Source organism: Mobula birostris, chromosome 2 (assembly GCF_030028105.1).
Source record: "Mobula birostris isolate sMobBir1 chromosome 2, sMobBir1.hap1, whole genome shotgun sequence".
In the NCBI taxonomy this organism is placed as follows: domain Eukaryota; kingdom Metazoa; phylum Chordata; class Chondrichthyes; order Myliobatiformes; family Myliobatidae; genus Mobula; species Mobula birostris.
The window spans coordinates 209,890,675-209,910,931 of NC_092371.1; the positions used below are offsets into that span (position 1 = coordinate 209,890,675).

At 43.4% G+C, this 20,257-nt stretch overlaps 1 protein-coding gene across 4 annotated transcripts in view; it reads right to left on the reverse strand.

Annotated features, from left to right (window-relative positions):
- dtnba (dystrobrevin, beta a) overlaps positions 1-19,150 on the reverse strand; it is a 505,261-nt gene extending 486,111 nt beyond the window's left edge. The window contains exon 1 of one of the 4 annotated variants that reach the window (XM_072251383.1): positions 18,937-19,150. The gene's annotated coding sequence lies outside the window, so the exon portion shown is untranslated. Of the gene's footprint in view, positions 1-18,337; positions 18,690-18,713; positions 18,733-18,907 lie in introns of those variants that run through there. The other 3 variants (XM_072251379.1, XM_072251384.1, XM_072251381.1) reach the window with 3 other exon arrangements.
- Positions 19,151-20,257: the final 1,107 nt, after the last annotated feature.

The window sequence follows — 20,257 nt, forward strand, 5'->3', positions numbered from 1 at the left end:
AAAAACATTGCCATCCTTGCAATCTGTCAGATTGCACTTGTGGAGCAGAGGAAACTGAATGGAAAAGATACAGTGAATGGTTTCTGATGAACTGCTCCTGCAAATTCCAGCCCTCAAGGTCCAGGAAAGCACAAAGGTTTCAGAATGGTGCTCACTGGCTCCACCAAGTGGCAAGAACCAGGAATTGAAATTCAGAATAAAAGTCCTTTACAAATTCAAAGAAAAATTCAAGTACATTTATTATCAAGTATGTATACTATAAACAATCTGGAAATTTGTCTTCTTACAGGCAGCCACAAGAACAAAGAAACCCAATAGAACCTATTAAAAAATGACAAACACCTAATGTGCAAAAAAAATCATGCTAACAATAAAAAGTAAACAAGTAAAACTCACAAAAGTGAGTCCACAGCCACAAGGCCAGTTTATCACCACAGCCGGTCCAGGAGACTGTTACCTGCAGGCCACATCCTCAGTTCAGTGCAGACTTGTAAACGTTGTGGAGCAGCAAGCTTAACAGTGGATGTACTTTGCCTCCGGCCCTGACACCTGAACTCCCCCCACCCCCCAAATCGGGCCCCATGCTTAAATCAGCCAAACAATGCTCTTGGACTTGGCCCTGCTGCTTTGATTCGGCCTCAATCAGCTTTATCAATGGCTAAACATCAGTACAATACCCACTTTTGGAACTGGCCCTGCCACATCGATTTGGCCCATGTCGCTGAATATGGACTGTGGCGAGATGATCCATGGAATATTGTGTACTGCTCAGCTCTCCTTAGCTAGCGATGTGTATACTATAGTGAGTGCACTGAAGACTCCATAGACCACTTCCAGTGATGGTGAGTTTACTGTACGAGGAGAGATCAAGTAGACAGCTGTTGTGTGGCCATGTGTTCAGAAAAATGACGGAACTCACATTGAAGCATGCCAAAGCAGTAAAGGGTTTTTCAGGCTAGATGCAGGGATTTTCCTGGCTGAGGAGTCTAGAATCTGAGGCCATTGTTAAGGGCCAGGCTGCTTAGCACTGCAATAAAGAGAAGTTTATTCAGTCATCAGTATTCACCAAGGAGAAGTACGTGGATGAAAGCAACATCATTATGAAGCATGCAAATTTGCAAGCATACTTCAAGATAAAGGGGATAATGTTTGGACTCTTTATAAAAAACATCAAGGTGGCTAAGTCCCCAGAGATTGATGTGATGGATAAACCTGCCAGGTTATTGCAAGAAGCAAGAGATGTGATTAGCAAGTAGCTAGCTGAATGTTACCCTACTTTTAAGCTACCAACTTGCTCTGGGTCATTATTCAATAATAGATCAAAATCACAGTTTTCATTGTTAGCGTACCAAAATACTTTTTAAAAAGGATGTTCACTACACACTGCGAGAAACATCATTCCTCTTATACAATCTTCAATTGATGCCCCATTGACATCAATTTGACAATCAATAGCCAGAGGTGTTGATTATTTTCATTTCCAAAACATTAGAGAACTTAAGTCTTTATGAAATGCTTTCTATACCAGTGAGAACTAACCCAAATGCTTTCAGAGTTTTCTTCCAACTACAATCTATTATGTCTTGTTCAAGGACATCAATTTTCTGGATGATAATTTATTATTTGTGGCAATGATACTTTGTGCGTGAATTACATGTTTTATCTTATTTCATCTTATTTCATGTTCTTGTTATTTATCGCTGCTTGTTTATAGGTGCATTTCAATAGTTTGTTGACTTCTATGCCCCCTACGCCTGAGTTGATGTAGTAGTAGTAGTATGCTCTTGCTTTTTCATTGCTCCTGTTTACAGTTACTATTCTATAGATTTGCTGAGTCCACCCACAGGAAAAAGCATCTCAGAGTTGTATGTGGTGATATGCATGTACTATGATAATAAGTTTTTACTTTGATATGTACTGTGCTGATCTGGAAGAATGTTGTTTCATTTAGCAGTAAATGAGGCGGGAAGATGGCGGCGCGACGCAGCTCGCAGCAGCCACTCTGGTGGTGATGTCTGTTATTTGTCAAGTAGGGTGCCATGCACAATCCCGATTTGATGGAGACGGACGTGAGAGCACGAAGGAACATCTGGTGAAACTTCTGAAATGCCTGCTTCGCTGCTGCTGCTACTGCTACTGTATAGTCCAGAATCTCCGGAGGAGAAGGCCCCGAGTCCTTGGCTTGCTTGGCAGCCGGGGCGAGGTCGAAGCGCTCGGCAGAGGATGGTGCTCGGAGAGGCTGTGTCAGAGGGGCTGGTCGGAGGCTCGAACTTTTCAGACGGACTCAAGAATCTGCTGCGGTCGGGTGCTTCCAATGGTGCTGCATCAGCAAGTTGGCAGCGCTTGAAGGTTCATGGCGGGGAGAGTTCTTCCCTTCTGCCGCCTGCGTGGGATAATGAGTCTATCGGGACTTTGAGACTTTTTTTTACCGTGCTCATGGTCTGCTCTTTATCAAATTATGGTATTGCTTTGCACTGTTGTAACTATTATGTTATAATTATGCAGTTTTGTCAGTTTTAGTCTTGGTTTGTCCTGTGTTTTCTTGTGATATCATTCTGGAGGAATGTTGTATCATTTTTTTAATGCATGCATTTCTAAATGACAATAAATGAAAACTGAACTGAACGGAACATGAATACGGCTGGATGACCAAAAAACTTGAACTTGTTTCAATCTAACATTACTTTACACATTGCCATTCCACTGCTTCATATTTGGGGGAGCCCAATGACAAAGCTCTTTTACCACAATCTGACCAAGGTTCTGTGGAGACTAAATAGCACTCGTTTTCTTCTATCATCAATCTCCTTTGCAGGAAGCCAAGAATCAGATCTACCCTCACCACCTTCGTAGTCAGATTCAAATACTTAGTTCCCCTTTTTTACATTCTATTATTCAGTAATGATAAGCATATTTGAATTATCTAAATGGTGCCACATAATCATTCACCTTACAAGCTTCTTTTTAAAAAAAAACACGTCCTGGTAATTAATGTCATAACATCTGTTGTTAAGCATGTAACCAAGTGTTGTTCTGCGACTCGTGTCCTATATGAAAGCAGCTCATATTACTTGAAGAAATTTGAGGAAAAAATAAACACCATCTTGGAAACTGCTCCTGAACCAGTAACCCAAGTTCTGCAATTCAATACAAACGAATTTGTATCTGAATTCAGCAAAATTCTTACACTTCTTTCAACTGTTTCTAATATCTTTATGTAGTCAACACTGGAATATGAATAAACTCTATTTAAAATTATCTAGACACATGCAAAACATATTTAATTACAAAGACAAGGTTGCTACCTTTCAAGTCTGTAGGCTGACCAGAGAGCAGCTGTAGATACCCACCCAAATACAGCTTGAACCACTGCAGTGCTTTCGTACATCTGCAGTGTCATTGCAAGTATTGTCACTCAGACCAGACAGAGCCAACAAAATAACATCTTTCATGCAGTTGCTCCAGTTTAGATAAAGCACAGGTATTTGCTTAACATGTTGTCCAAGTACATCGAGCCAATGAAAGGCAGGACAAAACCAATCGGGTTAGTAAGTCAACTCAGGCTATCTCAATTATTAGCAGAGTTATCGGAAAGCACTTGCTTTCCAAAAGCCTTCAACAATGGGGAAAAAATGGTTGATTCATGTTCAGATTTATTTATCACATATACATACACAGTGAAATGTGTCATTTGTGTTAACCAACACAACCAAGGGTACACCAAGCTTGGAACTCCATTCTCGCTGATTCACATACTAGAGAGTCACCGGCCCTTATGCCTCCTGCCCGCAAGGAACTCCAGAATATGCCGATGACTCACAGACCAGAGGGAAGGGTGTACAGGGACCTGCGCTCATCTCTTCTGGTCTAACAAACCAACATCCAACCCAGATCCAAGTCACTGGCCTTCGCACAGAGAGTGGAGGCTTAAACTCCAGCTTGTCCTCTTATTCCCAAACATCCCTGTCCCGAAACCCTAGCCCGACCCCCAGCTCTTCCCCCGTACTCAGAAACCATCCATACAATCTAAAAAAGTCTGAGACATGACTTCGGTGGAGACTACAGCTTGGTGTCATCTTGTAGTGGTTGCCCCAGGACATCAATGCAGGAGTTCCTCCGTGCAGTGTTCCTGTCCCAGCCATCTTCAAAGTCATCCTCAATGACCTTTCCTCAATCACAATGACAGCAGTGAGAGTGCTCAGTGACTGCATTATATTCAGCTGGACTCTAAACCCAGTCAGCAACCGAAACAGTTTGCCCCTCCATGCAGCAACAACCAGACATCATTCAGGCACAGGAGACCAGTGGGAAGTAACATTTTTGCCACAGGAATATCAGGCAATGGCATCCCAACGAGAGGAAATGTGATCACCTTCATCTGGTACTCAGTGTTTCCCCCAAATCAGTATCCTTGGCGTCACCACTGACTGGAAGCATTGCTAGATCAGGCACATAATTACCCTGATTACAAGATCCGAGGCAGGGTATTCTGTAAGTGAGCGACTCACTATCTGACACCCCATGGGCTTTTCACCACCTACAAGGCACAAAATAATTAGTGTGACAGAATATTCTCCACTTGCTTGGTAGACTGCAATTCCAACAGCTCTCAAGGAGCTCAGCACGAGCTGGTACTCCTCCAACACAAAAATCCCCGAAAAGCACCGCAATTACACAGCTAGTTTATTCCAATGGTACCTGTTCAACCCACAACCACCAAGGACAAGGACAGCAGACACACAGGAACAGCATCACCACCACACACCTCTCCAAGCTGCAAACCAGCCTGTTTCGGAAATATATCATCACACTATTTTAATTCCTAGATCTTGATCCGACAACATCTCGGCAGTACCTTGACAGACTACAATGTTTCAGCATGGTTGCTCATTATCTCCTTCTCAGGAGCTACCTGAATTGCACAATCAATGCTGGTCTTTCCAAAAGCAATTTAACTATAAGACAATCTAACCAAACATGAATCTATTCCATTTCCAATTTTCCTCACCTTGGTTGTCTTACTTGAACCCAGAGACAATCTTTGTGCTGTATCTGAAATTCTTTAAGCATTCTTCACACGTCTAACATCAATGTACATAAATGATTTGATAGATTGGTGATGCAACAGCCAAATTATCAGAGAGGTAGCCTGAAGCTTCAGACTAACAATTGAGAGACACTAGTTCAAATTCCAAAATGAAATTATGCTGCATTTGCAATTTGAAAAAGAAAACATCTTGATCTGGTAATATAATTTCAAGACTGTTGTAAAATAAAATGTTATTTAGGTCCTTCAGGTTAGAAGTCTGCCATCCTTTCCTCGTCTGACCTTTTTGTAACAGTTATTATCCCTCAACCATCAGGTTCTTGAATCTAAGGAGATATCTTCACTCAGCTTCACTTGCCCCATCGTTGAAATGTTCCCACAACCTATGGACTCAGTTTCAAGTACTCTTCATCTCATGTTCTCGATTTTCGTTGCTTATTTATTATGATTATTTGTTTCTTTGTTGTGTTTGCAGTTTGTTGTCTTTTGCACGCTGGTTGAACACCCAAGCTGGTGTGTCTTTCATTAATACTGTTGTGGTTATTTTCCTATGATGGATTTACTGAGTATGCCCACAAGAAATTTCGTGCTGACATACACATGTTTTGATAACAAATTTGAACTTTGAACTTGTGACACCAGACCAACAATGTGCTTCACTGAAGTGACCAAGCAAAACAAAGGTAAGCAGTATTAATTGCCTGATTATAGGAAGGAGGTGGAAGCTATAAGAGTTAGGTTTTTTTTCTTTGGAGAGATGGAAGATGAGAAGTGACTTGATGATAAGAAGCACAGATCAAGTGGATGGTCAGAGACTTTTTCCCAGGACAGAAATGGCTACTACAAGGGGGCATCATTTTAAGGTGTTTGCAGCAAAGTACAGGGGGGATGTCAAACGTAGTTTTTAAAAAACACAACATAGTGGTCGGTCCTGGAACACACTACCAGGCATGGTGGAAAAGGCATTAGAGACATTTAAATTTTTTTCAGGTAAATTCATGGATGAATGAAAAGTGGAGGGAAATGTGGGAGAGAAGTGTTAAAATGATTTTAGTGTAGGTTAAAGGGTCAGCACAACATAATGGGCCAAAGGGCCAGTACTGGGCTGTACAGTTCTATATTCTAACATTATTCAGAACAGTATTCATTGGACAATAAATGCTGGTCTTGCTAGAAATACCCACACCTCCAAAATTAACTGACAAAAAAAAACGCCAAAATTTTGACCATATTATCAATTGTATAGTTAATGAAAACCCTAAATTTCCATTACCTCTAACAGTTAGCATAAATGTAATTATACAATACATTTAGCTCCCTATCAAGTATGAACTCTCAATGGTCTTCTGTTACCCTTTTGCATTCTCCATGCTCAGACGTCTGTTCTTCTGCAGCCATGCATCTTGATTTAATTGCTGGTTCTGAAACCACATTTCTGCCCCCTTAATTTTGCACCACCCTCTTTACCATGGATCCAGATCCTCTGCGAAGGTCAGAATATCTCAGCTCCACTGCTACTACGCTGAAACAACACCACTCCAAGTAGATCCACAATCCACTGGCTGCTTGGAGTTTGGTCCTTTGCTGTCCAGATTGCAAATTAAACAACCAGAGCTTTCACTTTCACTGATCACTTCTTTTGTGCACTTCGTCCTGAAAACATGAAAGATGGCTTAAGTATACTCAGAGAATCTCATGTCTCCCATTATGTTAGGAGCAGTAACGTCACCTCCTCCTCCTCACCCAACTTCACATTCCCCATTTTACGTTCTCCTTGTGATCTTAAGATTAGCTCCATTTGTCATGTGTACATAGAAACATGCAGTGAAAAGTCTTTTTTTGTGTATTAGTGACCAATATAATCCAGGATTGTACTGAGGGCAGCCCACAGGTGTTACCACACTTCCAGCACTAACATAGCACTCCCACAACTTTGCCAACCCTAACTCGTACATTTTTGGAATGTGGGAGGATCTCAAATTTTTTCCTATCTTACAAAAGTAACTCCCCAGAGTCTACACCGGAGTTGCTCACACTTCCCAGGTATCCACATGTTCCCCCCGCCTCACCCACCACCACGCTTCATCATTTACCTGCACTGCACTTTTCAGCAGGTCTTTCACAACTCTGCATTGTTATTGTTTTGTTACAATCTGCGTAATGATCTGATCAGTATAAATAGTATGCAAGACAAGCTTTTCATTTTATCTTATTAAGATAATAATAAGCCAATACCTGTCTCACCAATATCCAGAGTATCCATTTCTCCTGCTTCATTACATCGGTCTCTTACCACGCTCACAAGCAAGCAAACTCCACCTCTGCGAGGGCTGTGGCAGCACTATGTTTCACCAGACAGTTCTAACAGAATATCCATTGTTGGAGGCAGCCATTGTCAATGCGAACAATCAATGCGAACACCAGAATCAGATAACAGCAGAACATGGCAAAACCATGTGGTATGCTAACTCCTTACAAACAAATGCTCTGTGCTAATACTATTAGCAGGTTAGTGACCATTCGCTTCAATTGACCCACTGACAAGAATGACTGTCAAGGAATTAATTCCACCAAAAAAAAACAAACCTATTCCTTCATGTTTCAATTCCAACTGTTTATTTCACCAAATTAAGTTACGGTCATAACGTTTGTCTTTTCTTTTGTAATGGCTGGGACATTTTTATGTGGAGGTGCGGGACAGATGTTACTCTGGTGTGGAACCTTACCGTTGCACAGCAGAATGGATACCCAACAACAGCTGCAGTGTAATTCAATGCAAGAACAACAAGATAATGAAAGAGTTGGAGAAAAGACAGCACAGCATTAAATACTGTCCTTGGCCAAAATTCATCGTTTCTATTAGGGCTTTGAGTGCATTTGATTTTTAAATGCAAAATTTTGGGAGATGGTCTTCAATAGGATACAAATTGAAATGCTCCAATTGGGGTGCTGGGAAACTAATTCTGCAATTCTCAGAAGATTCTATTCTTTAAGTTAGCTTTGTCAGCCTATTTATCCTTCCTGACATAGTTCATTTTCTCCTCTTCCCCACTCTTTATTATTCTTAAACGCTACATTCATTTCATTTGCACCATGCAGAATACAGGATGAAAATCTGCAAGGAAACTCGAAACTTGTGATTTTGTTGCAGGCAACAAATAAGAGAGAACAAATTCAGATCAAAGCTATCCACAGCATCTTGGCACTCACAAAAACCATTTCCACCACACAAATTCAAACATAATCACAGCTTTCAATGCTGAAGTCAGCACAGATGATGGCAGACAGAAATTAAAGTCATCACAACATACAACTTCCATACTCAAATCCTTCAAACCCATTGCAAAGACTCATGTCACATCAGTCTGTCTGTATTGCATTTGTGCACTAAGTTAGTTGCCAAGACTATTTTGCAAAGGACAAGTATTCTGAACTATCCTGTAAAAGGCAACCATATTTGGGGAGGATGGTAGAGTTTCTCCATGGGTGTAGTGCAGAGAAACCTTGCAGACAAATGGACTGCCTGAATAAATCATAAACTAGATTAATTCAGTATTTCACTTCTGCTCTTAGAATCACAATTATTCATTTATCGTAATTCAATAAGAACAACATTTGTACTAAGTGGTTGCACAAAGAGCTCAACTCTTTAAAAGGCTGAGAATCACTATAGAATAATTTCAGGAGTCAAAATCATGTTCTTTCGTTTCTGCAAACGATGCAAATCCACCAAAAACAGATAAGAATTAATTTTCCTTATATTTCATTTTAACCATAGTTGGGTGGGCAGTCACTACATCAAATGAAACCAATCAGCAGCATTAAGTCAGTCAATGCGGACTTTTGAACAACATGTCACCTACGTAGCCTACCCGTTATATAGCTTCCAACATAAATTTTCCAGTTTGTTAGATACTTGGTGCACCAACTGAAAATATTTATAACCAGAATTTCAGGCATGCTAGGAGCCACACTCACGTCCCCATCTACATCAACGGGGCTGTAGTGGAGTGTGTATCAAGCTTCAAATTCCTTGGTGTCCACATTTCCCAGGATCTCACCTGGTCCCTGAACTCCTTCATCCTGATCAAAAAGGCGCAACAGCGCCTTTATTTCCTGCGGAGCATCAAGAAAGCTCACCTCTGTCCCAGGATACTGATGGACTTTTTCTGCTGTACCAGTGAGAGCATACTCACCGACTGCATCTCAGTGTGGTATGGCAATTGTCCTGTATCGGACCGCAAAGCACTCCAGCGTGTGGTGAAAACTGCCCAGCTGATTATCGGCACCCAATTGCCCACCATTGAGAACATCTACCATAAACACTGCCTGGGCAGGGCGAAAAGCATTATCAAGGATGCATCTCACCCTAACAATGGACTTTTTACTCTCCTCCCATCTGGTAGGTGCTACAGGAGCCTCTGCTCCCACACCAGCAGGCACAGGAAGAGCTTCTTCCCTGAGGCTGTAACCCTGCAAAACCTCACATCACAGCGCTAAGCAGTATTGCACCCATATTGTACTGTCTCAGTACTTTTATATTTGCGTGCTGTAGCACTTACTTTTTATGCGCAGTTATTTTGTAATAACACTGTTCTTTGCATTTCTGGTTAGATGCTAACTGCATTTCATTGACTTTGTAACTGTACTCAGTACAATGACAATAAAGTTGAATTTAATCTAATCTAATCTCAAAACCTTTAAAACATGGAGTATGTCAGAACACTCAAAACATCCAAAACACTTACTACAGGTCCTACCTAACTGGTGTTTCTGGTGAGATGGCAGTGACCAATGGTGACAGCTTGCTAATGGCTTACAAAACTACTGGATACTCTTCTTCTAAATACACTTCTTCTGAACTATGATCGACTGCAGCATGTAATTTCCCTTTTATGAATGCATTTTTGGGCTGGCTGGACAATCGGGCACTTCTGTGATCTCCTGGAGCATTTGGCGTGGAAGTGAAGGAGTCTTGGGTCTCACGCAGCAAGGTTCGATCACCTCGGCAGCTCATGGCGGTGGACTCACTTTAGGCTGCGGTTCGATGTTCAATGTCCTCAGCATTGAATGTACTTCACTATTTGCTCGATTTGATCGGCACAAAACTGGATCTGTGGCTGTGGCCTGCAGCCATCGATAGAGCGCTGTACCGACCGACGTGGTGACAGTGCCCATCGGCTCCTGGACTGCCTTCACTCGCCTCCATGGCTTGTGGCTGTGGACTAACTTTCAGGGACTCTGCAGTTTGATGTTTAATCTTTTGTGTGTTATTTGTTTGCTTTTTGCTGTTCGCACAATTTATTCTTTTTTTCCCCACTTATTTGATGGTTTTGTTGTGTGGGGGATTTCCTTTATACAGGTTCTATGATGTTTCTTTCTTTTGTGGCTGCCTGCAAGAAGGTGAATCTCAGGTTGTGAACTTTATACATACTTTGATAATAAACGTACTCTGAATCTTTGAACTTCCAATCTACACATGGCATACATTTGTTACCATTTCCCAGTCAACAACTTTTGTTAACCTGCCATCAGACAGGCCTAAAGTTCTATATATGTGATCAAAACCTCCATGGCCTAATTCCAGCAGCCTGCAATCTTTTGACAACAGAATTTTTCTCCAGCCCTATCAATTCCATCTTTTCACTGGCAGCAGTGTGTTTGCTCCGCTGGGACCCAGGCTCCAGAGTGCTCTCACTGAACCTCACACCTCTGCCATAGTCTACAAAGATAGAGAGAAAGTGTGGCTCAGAGAGACCCAGCTCCTGAAAGCACCCACTTCTGTGCCCAACATTTTAGTCACCTGGCCCAACACCTCCCCTGTGGCTCAATACTAACCCTTGCTTGAAAAACAGCCCGTGAAGTAACTCAGAATGTTTTACTGAATTAAAATTGATCCATAAATGCTACACAACCTAAGTATAGAAATGTATTCATTCTGGGGGAAAAAAATTAATTCCATGTCACGTGCAACGATATTTTTAAAATTTCAAATTCTCTAATCTTCCATTGCCACAGTATTTCAGTAATTGCTAATTTGGGAACACAAGCTACTGAATCTGAGTAAACGATCCCCCCACATACACTCTCCCTCATTCATTAAGATCCTGTCTGATCTTTTAAATCAGCTCCCTTTCCTGCACCATTCCATCTCCTGAGTAAAGGATTAGTTTTGTATCCATCACCAGAGTTGAATTGACCCACATCAAGCCCCAATGGGTCTTGCTTCTCTATTCCAAATCTGTATCCTTATAACTTATTTGCTTGTAGGATGTGAACATGACCAACAATGCCAGCATTTACTACCTAACCTTAAAATGCTACTGAATGCTCATGGCCAGTCAATGTCTCTTAATGCCTTTTCCAGTCACAATGGGGGATCTGGGATCACATGCTAATCCAGTAATTTAGCACCAGATTTAAGCACCAATGTTGTTACAAGCTTTTTTTGCCATAAATTAAAAGATTATTAAATAGCTTTTAAACTTACAGTCCCCAGCTCTGATGGGATTTGAAAGCATACAAATGATTAACACTCCAGGCCTCTGAATTTTAGACCGATAATTTAACCACTGAGCACACCATATTTTTCACTCGTCACTTCTCACAAATAATATGCAAATACATAAAATTCAGATCTACAACAATACTTACTGGAGAAATAGTTCTGATGAAACTTGATAACCACAGAGGCAAGCAAGCAACTCCATAACAACATGCTGCCATTTGATGTGAATGCCAGAAAGGATCTACAGGCTGTTCAAACTGATCATGTTGATCATGTTGAAACTATTCATTCAGCTTCTGTGCTGCACCTCTTTGGCTTTTTCACCAAGGTAAACCTCCCAAGACATCCCCTGAGTGAATAATTCTAAATGTTGACCCCTTTTCCCATGATTAATTACAAGAACTCAATACTGAGCACAACGCAAGCCACGGGTGCTTGAGATACGATGCATGATCAGAAACAATTTACCGCGCATCACAAGAACTGACAAAAATGAAATGATGAGCTCACTGGATACCGTGTACACGTCCTGCAGTCTGTATTGTGTTTCCAGAATACGGTTTATCTTTGGTGACAGAATTACTGTCACTGAGAGCAATGGAGCATCATCTTAAGTCATATAATAATACAACATGAAAATAGATCCTTCTGCCCAACTCATCCAATACTATCCATTGTACCAATCATACTAGTTCACATTTGCCCAAGTTTTGCCCATATCATTCTAAACCCCTCCTGTCCATTACTTACCAAAATGTCTCTTAAATACTGTTATTGTTACCTACCTCAACCTCTGGCAATTCATTCCATATATGTACCATCCCGTGTGAAGAATTTGTCCCTCGGGTCCCTTTTCAACTTTTCACCCCTCACCTTAAACCTACACTCACTTGTCTTTAGTCCCCATTCACAAAAGACTGTACATTTACCTATCTATACCCACTCGTGATTATACACACCCCAACAAACTCACCCCTCAATCTCCTTAACACTTTCACCAAACTGTCAAAGATGTCGCCAGCTTAGAGTCAGCATTTTGTCACAGAGTTAGAGTACGACAATGGTGAAGACTGTCAACTTCTTTTTCCATTTATCACAATATCATTTGCCCCTTCACTTCTCGATGAATGCCCCAGCAAGCGAGGTGAATGACATTACATATTCAGAGTCATGATCATTGTTATTGGCTTTCTCCTTCACTTCAGCACTCGCGATATGCTTTCTGAAGAACTGGGTTTGCTGTACAATAAACTTTCCGGAAATTGTGGAACTTTCCGTAGGAGACACTGCTTCTCCTTACGAAGTCATTCCACTTTGTATGACGTCCCCACAATAAAGGCACTATCCAAATCCTGCACATCGCTCACATTCTTCTTCAATGAGTTTCAATGCCTTAGTGTTCAGCTTCATATTTGGCTCGATGTACTTGAATACTTAGCATGGATATTGCCACCATAACAATGCACGAATTCAGTACAAGTGTTCTCAATGTCACTGCTTAATCAGAAGGATTTTCCCTGTAGTTTCTGGACTTCTTGCATCAACTGCCTAATTCTCTGATGTGCAATAAACTTGTGAACTCATAGCAGTTCAGATGTTGATATTCTTATCAACAGCCTTCCTTTGGAGTTATGTGTATATGGATTTCAGTTCTCACTCCTGCTGACAAGTTATTTTAGATGTATAGAATATTAACAACTCGTTTTTGCATCCTGCTCCGTAAACACACAACTGTCTCACATCACCGTGCTAAGGGATGAAACAGGCTTTTTTTTAAGCGTTCTAAAGTTTTTAGTCGCAGATGAAGCTTAGTTGCTCCTGTACCTACCACCCAGGGAACAAGCACAGCAGGTGGAAGGTCAGTGACCTTCTCCCTTGTCTCAGAAAATCTGGCTGCCCAGAGAGCTGCAGGTAAAACTGAAGCCCAGAGCTCAAAGGCTTCCCTCAGTACCATCCTAAACAACCCCCACAGGTAAGGTCTGGACTTGTCTGACAGTAGCTGCTCCCAATCAATACCTTTTAGCTTCTGTCTTATCCTGAGAACCAAACGGAATGCTGAAGGAAAGCAGCAGGTCAGGCAACATCTATGAAGAGGGATAAACCGTCTATGTTCAGGCTGAGGCCAATTATCAGGACTGTCTTATCCTGTTGTAATTCATGCTCCCCCAATTTAGTACCTTCCTGCAATATCCAATTATTCCCTTATTCGTAACTATCTTAAAACACCAGTTGTGGTCACTGTTCCAAAATTGCTCCCCCACTATCAGGTTGGTCACCAGGCCCGGTTTTAGGCCCCAGCCCAGTGCATTATCTCTAGTTGTACGCTCTATACACAGTTTCAAGAATCCCTCTTGGTTGCACTGCAGGAATCTGCCCCTTCTGAACACCTAGTGTTAAGGAAGTTCCAATCAATGCCACCACTCTGACAACCCTGTTATTTCTGCACATTTGTCCACATTTCTGTTCCTCTGATTCTTGGTGGCTACTGGAGGGACAAAGGCATAATCACAGCAGTCTAACTGCACCTTTCCAATGCTGAGCTCCACCCAAGTTGTAGGGTGAGCCCTCAAGAATGTGATCTGGGTACTGCAGCGACATTCTCCCTGATAATCAATGCAACCCCTCCACCTCTTTACCCTCCTTCTCTATTACATCTAAAACAACAAAACCTAGCAACACTGAACTACCAGTCCTATCCCTCATGCAACTTCCGTAATGGCAAGAGCATTGTAATTCTATGTAACGATCCAAGCTCTAAAAGTTCATCCTCCTCGTCCTAAATGCTCCTTTGAAATTAACATATTTCAGCCTATCAGCCCCACCATGATATTTGCCTGTCCCTTGCTGCCCTTCCTCTCGGTCCTACTTGTCATATCATTCTCCGTGGATTGTCACCTTGTCGTGGTGGAGAAGCTTGTGTGGTCCTGTGATCCCGAGAGCAATGCCATCTGGAGCTATGCTCCTGGTAGGGTCACCCATGGCAGTAAGGTCGAGGGTGAGGTCCCTGACAAAGAATAATCCAACCAAGACCTCAACGGTGGAACAGGTGGACGAAGTTACTTCGAACTCAACGGCTGTGAAGGCAGATGAAGGCTGCAACAAATCCATCAGCTCCAATCGCCATGGTTTCCATGCCATTGGAATCAGTTGGTTGATTTGTGAAGTATTGTGTGCTTCTTGCAGTGCAACATCAAGTACACGTTAAACAAATTCACGCACAGACGTCTCCACTCTGTGGGCCACTTCTTCAGAACGAAGACCATCATCCTCGACCTCGAGGGATAGCCACGACGACGACTTGTCATATCACCCTCCGTGCTCTCAACCCTACTACCTGTTGCCCTGCTGTAGTGGCTGCCATCCCCTTGCCACTCTAACTTAAACCCTGAGCAACACGGGCAAACCTCCCATCAAGAATATGGTTCCTCTCCAGTTCAGATACAGACTGCCCTGGAAGACAGCACAATGCTCCATAAATCTGAAGCCTCCTTTCTACACCAGCTCCTCAGCTATGTTTCACATTGCACCGTGTAGCTGCTTCTCACCTCTCTGGCAGGTGGCGCAGATACAGACCTGGAAATTCTTGTCTTTAAATGTTCTACCTAGCTCCCGAGAATCCAGATCTCATCCTTGCTGCTGCCTGTGTCTTTGGTACTGATATGGATCATGGTCTCCAGCCGTTCACCCTCCCCTTGGATGTCCTGAAACTAACAGGGAGAGATGGTGACTCAGTAACTGCTCCACCTGCAACCACAGTGGAACCCATCACATGCACACAAGTCAACCCTGGGGTGCTTGCAAGCACCCTCACCAAAGATGCTGGAAGGACAATCCTATTAAGCCCTTAATATTGATAGATCCCAGTGCTTTGCCTATTCAGCTCACTCCACAGGACGTAAAGAAAGCACGTACCCAGGTATAACAGAAACACAACAAGATAGAACTGTGTCAATTTTACACAATAAGCACCTTTCCAGTTATGGGTAAAACACTGGAAAACATCAGTTAGCAAAATATAGTCACAAACTGTTTATTAAGAAGAGTTCAAATTCCAGCAGAACTACTTTCCACCAATCCTCATCTCAGACACAGACCACGAGCACATGCAACCAACCAAGTTAGAAAAGCAACATTCAACTGGCTGAAGCAAACCAAGGTCAAACATGGTCTGCAACCAATACAAAAGTAAACAGACAGCACATCTTTAGCCAGCTGGCCAATAATGGTCCTCACCTACCACCCCACCACCTCACTAGGAATAGGGTTCCCCTGGTCCTCACCTACCACCCCACCAGCCTCCGGGTCCAACGTATTATTCTCCATAACTTTCGCCACCTCCAACGGGATCCCACCACTAAGCACATCTTTCCCTCGCCCCCTCTATGCTTTCCGCAGAGATCGCTCCCTACGCGACTCCCTTGTCCATTCATTCCCCCCATGCCTCCCCACCAATCTCCCTCCTGGCACTTATCTGTGTAAGCGGAACAAGTACTACACATGCCCTTACACTTCCTCCCTTACCACCATTCAGGGCGCCAGACAGTCCTTCCAGGTAAGGCGACACTTCACCTGTGAGTTGGCTGGGGTGATATACTGCATCCGGTGCTCCCAATGTGGCCTTCTATATATTGGCGAGACCCGACGCAGACTGGGAGATCGTTTTGCTGAACACCTACACTCTGTCGGCCAGAGAAAGCAGGATCTCCCAGTGGCCACACATTTTATTTCCACATCCCATTCCCATTCGGATATGTCTATCCACGGCCTCCTCTACTGTAAAGATGAAGCCACACTCAGGTTGGAGGAACAACACCTTATATTCCATCTGGGTAGCCTCCAACCTGATGGCATGAACATTGACTTCTCAATCTTCCACTAATGCCCCACCTCCCCCTCGTACCCCATCTGTTATTTATTTATATATACACATTCTTTCTTTTTCTCTCTCTCTCTCTTTTTTCTCCCTCTGTCCCTCTGACTAAACCCCTTGCCCATCCTCTGGGTTTTTACCCCCCTCCCCCTTTTCCTTCTCCCTGGGCCTCCTGTCCCATGATCTTCTCATATCCCTTTTGCCAATCACCTGTCCAGCTCTTGGCTCCTTCACTCCCCCTCCTGTCTTCTCCTATCATTTTGGATCTCCCCCTCCCCCTTTCAAATCTCTTACCAGCTCTTCCTTCAGTTAGTCCTGACGAAGGGTCTCGGCCCAAAATGTCGACTGTACCTCTTCCTAGAGATGCTGCCTGGCCTGCTGCGTTCACCAGCAACTTTGATATGTGTGGCCAATAATCAGCTCATTTGGGAAATGAGATTGGCAAAATCGTTTCTTTCAATGTCGCAACAATTACAGTCCATCGAGTGCAATTTCAACTTGCCTCCCTTATATGCAGAAACCATAGCTTGAAAGTCTTAAAAGTTTAGGCTACAAACACACATCATTCAGTTCTACTTTTCTGCTTTAATTCTTCTGATATCAACCAGATTACTACTTCATAAATACAGTACATCAGATACATGCTGAATAAACTGCTTCCACTGACAGAAGTGAATTAGCAGTGTTCTTTAATGTGGAATTTACCTACAGTCTTCCAGCGAATGTCTTTATGGAGGTGAACAATTCCCTGAAATAGCACACCATCAGCAAAGAGGCTGTTTATTTCAGAAAGTGAACAATCAACTGAAACTGAAGGCTTATTTATGGCTTTCAGCTTCAAAGCCATTAATGTCAGGCACATGTAATGAAGGCTTCCTCCCAGCTCAGTACCTGGACATCACTTTCTTTCGGCAAATGCAGAGATTTTGATCCACGAATCCAGGCAGTGACAGAAATGGCATCACATCACGTGAACGTGCATGACTTTCATTCCCTGAAGCGGACGCACGGGAGTGCACCTCTGAAATCCGATACACCGACACAGAACAAACATTGTTCACCCTCCCACAATACTGCTTCAGTTTACAAACCATACCCAGCGGGATGTTCAGAGCGAGATACCAGAGACGGGGAGAATATTACTGCACAGGTTATTCGAGTTTAAAAGTTGGAGTACATCACCTCAGCTTGGGTAGGTACTACTGACAATAGTGAAGTTCTATTTGCAATCATTATACAGTCACGCTGTTTACACAACACACACTTACTTCTATTTTCCTCTATTCCACTCTTTTCCATGATGCTGCCTGGCCTGCTGAGTTCCTCCAGCATTTTGTGAGACAGTGGCCATGATTCTGAATACTGCACATCTGTAAAACTCGGGACCTACTCGGACATTGGAAAAATTTATTTCATCCAATGACCGGTGTGAGACACGTTGTCCAAATGAACACAAATACTGTATCACAAATAGTCTCATTAAAGCAACATTTCTGCTAAATTAGTATTTGATCTTTATTTGAGTGCTTGTTTTTGTTAATTATTAAGCGCCACATTAAAATCCACTCCAAAAATTTATGGTGTTTTATATATTAAAAAATAAACAATCGGGTAAGAAATGGAGAATGGCCACAAGTATATGAACAGTCAGAAGCCAAATCATCTTACAAAGCATTCTACAATACCACTTCAAGTATAAAACTAAACCACGCAAAACAAAACTAACACCGTCCAATTTAAGAACATTGACCTTGGATGGTGAATTTAAGTAGTTGTGCCTACCTTTAGCTCCAAGTCATATAACGACACAAATTCCTCCCCAGCTCTCCGCCCTTATCCCACGGACATAATCACAACAATAGAAAACATTGTTCCCGTTACATTGTTCAACTGTAAAATGTTAATAATTTACCTCAGTGTACCAAAGGAAATTAAATCAGCCGGCGACTTCTGTGGGAAGCGGGGTCGGAGGGAGCTCACAGCCGTTGGGATGAGATTAACATTAAAACACGAGTTAGCGGGACGGATTTTGTCCCAAGAGTGGGAGTAGGAGGAGGAGATGGCAGAAACTCCTCCAAGCCAAGCCCTCGGGCAACTTGTGCGAAGTGCGAGCCACCGTTGAAAGGAGCCTCGCCGCTCCCTCGCTGGTCTCGTTCACAGCCGCCGAGGGCGGAGGAGGAACGCAGCACCTCCTCCCACTCGAGTGGGGGACCGAGGTGGCAGCCAGCGCCGCTACCCCGCCCCTGGTGCGGAGGGAGAGAGGCCCGTCGCTGCCCTGTGCGCCGTACCTGAGCTGAGCGGTGGTAGATCCCGTGCACAACCCTCTCCATTCCACCTTCTCCACACCCCACACACGGCCGAGGAGGGAGGGGCACTGATGCAGCAGCGTTCCCACATGCTGAGCTTGGGAGGGAGCCGCGATTCCGCGGCCATGTTTGGGTCCATCGCCCTCCCTTCCTCCCCGCGCTTGGCGGGCACTTACCGGAGTCTAATTGCCGGCCGGTCGCTCACCTGCGCGGCCCCCGGGAGCTGGAGCTGTGAGCGGACGGGGCACGGATTCCGCAGTCCTTCGGCCGCTTGCGGGCGGGAGGGCTGCCTGCAGTCAGGCGCTGGATCCCCGCAGCAGCATCCGCGCTCGGTCGTGTATTGCTATCACCGGGAAAGAGGAGTCACTGCGCGTTGCCGCACTTGACTTCACTGCGGGACCCTGATGTGCTGCGGCTCTGTTCGCCCAGGCTCGCCTCCCGCTTCACCTTACTGCGGATCAGCCTCACTCACGGGCTCGCTGGATGCAACGCTTGCTTCTTCCCCCACACCAGCAGCTTCTATAGTATATACTTTTTCCCACTGACTCTCGCATATTCCCCCTGCGTTACCGTTTATTTCAGATGCCTCTGCACTTCTCTCGACCACTTATTTTCTCACTTTCAATTTTACATGACACCGCACAAGTTCACTGCACTCGTCTTACTTGTCTCAAAGTCATATTATTATATAAAGTAGTTCCTATCTTTAAATGTCTATATTTTCTACTGTACAATATTTCTTGAAGAGGCGCGCGTATTTATTTTGGTTAGTTTCATTTGCACCATTAAACACTAATGACGCTTCAAATCACGGTGTGATCGATAGCCATTATCGGTATTCTATCACTCATACAGTGCACTGAAGGATTGACCTGTACTTTATCGCTGGGCTGGTTGCTCTCGCATACGAAGCACTACTGAAGATTAATCTCGGCAAACTAAAATTTGGTTAACTATGCTGGATGGTTGGTGGGAATTCAAAAGTTTGGGCTTTGTGAGAGAGAGAGAGAGAGAGAGTTATTTCTCGTCGCTCACCACTATCCAACATGCAACCACTTGGATGAATTTTCCGTGAACATTTTACGCTCTGATTTCAACATGAGCTAGTGAGTATCTGAGGTCATTATAACGGGAACTTGAGTTGCAGCGCTTTGATAACTAAGCCCAGTGCAGGACACCATCTTAATAGAACAAACGAGACGGACAGTACTGAAGGCCTCCTCCAGAATTGCCCGGACTGACTGAGCAATTCTAAATCCTCAATTGAGACCTCACAACATCTTGAGGGCAAGTGTTACAGGTTGTCATCTTGCAGACTGCGAACAACCGAAATCGATTGGAAGGGGCAAATTTTCACTTGCTGCTGCAAATTAAACTTCACGAAAAGAGGACTTTCAGTGCATAGTGGAAAGCTTTTGGAGACAATCTGGTGAAGAGTTCACAGACGTTGCAACAATATTTATTCTACCAAGTTTTGGAGTATCTCGTCTGAAATAGCCGAGGAGATCTTAGAGAAGCCACCTAGA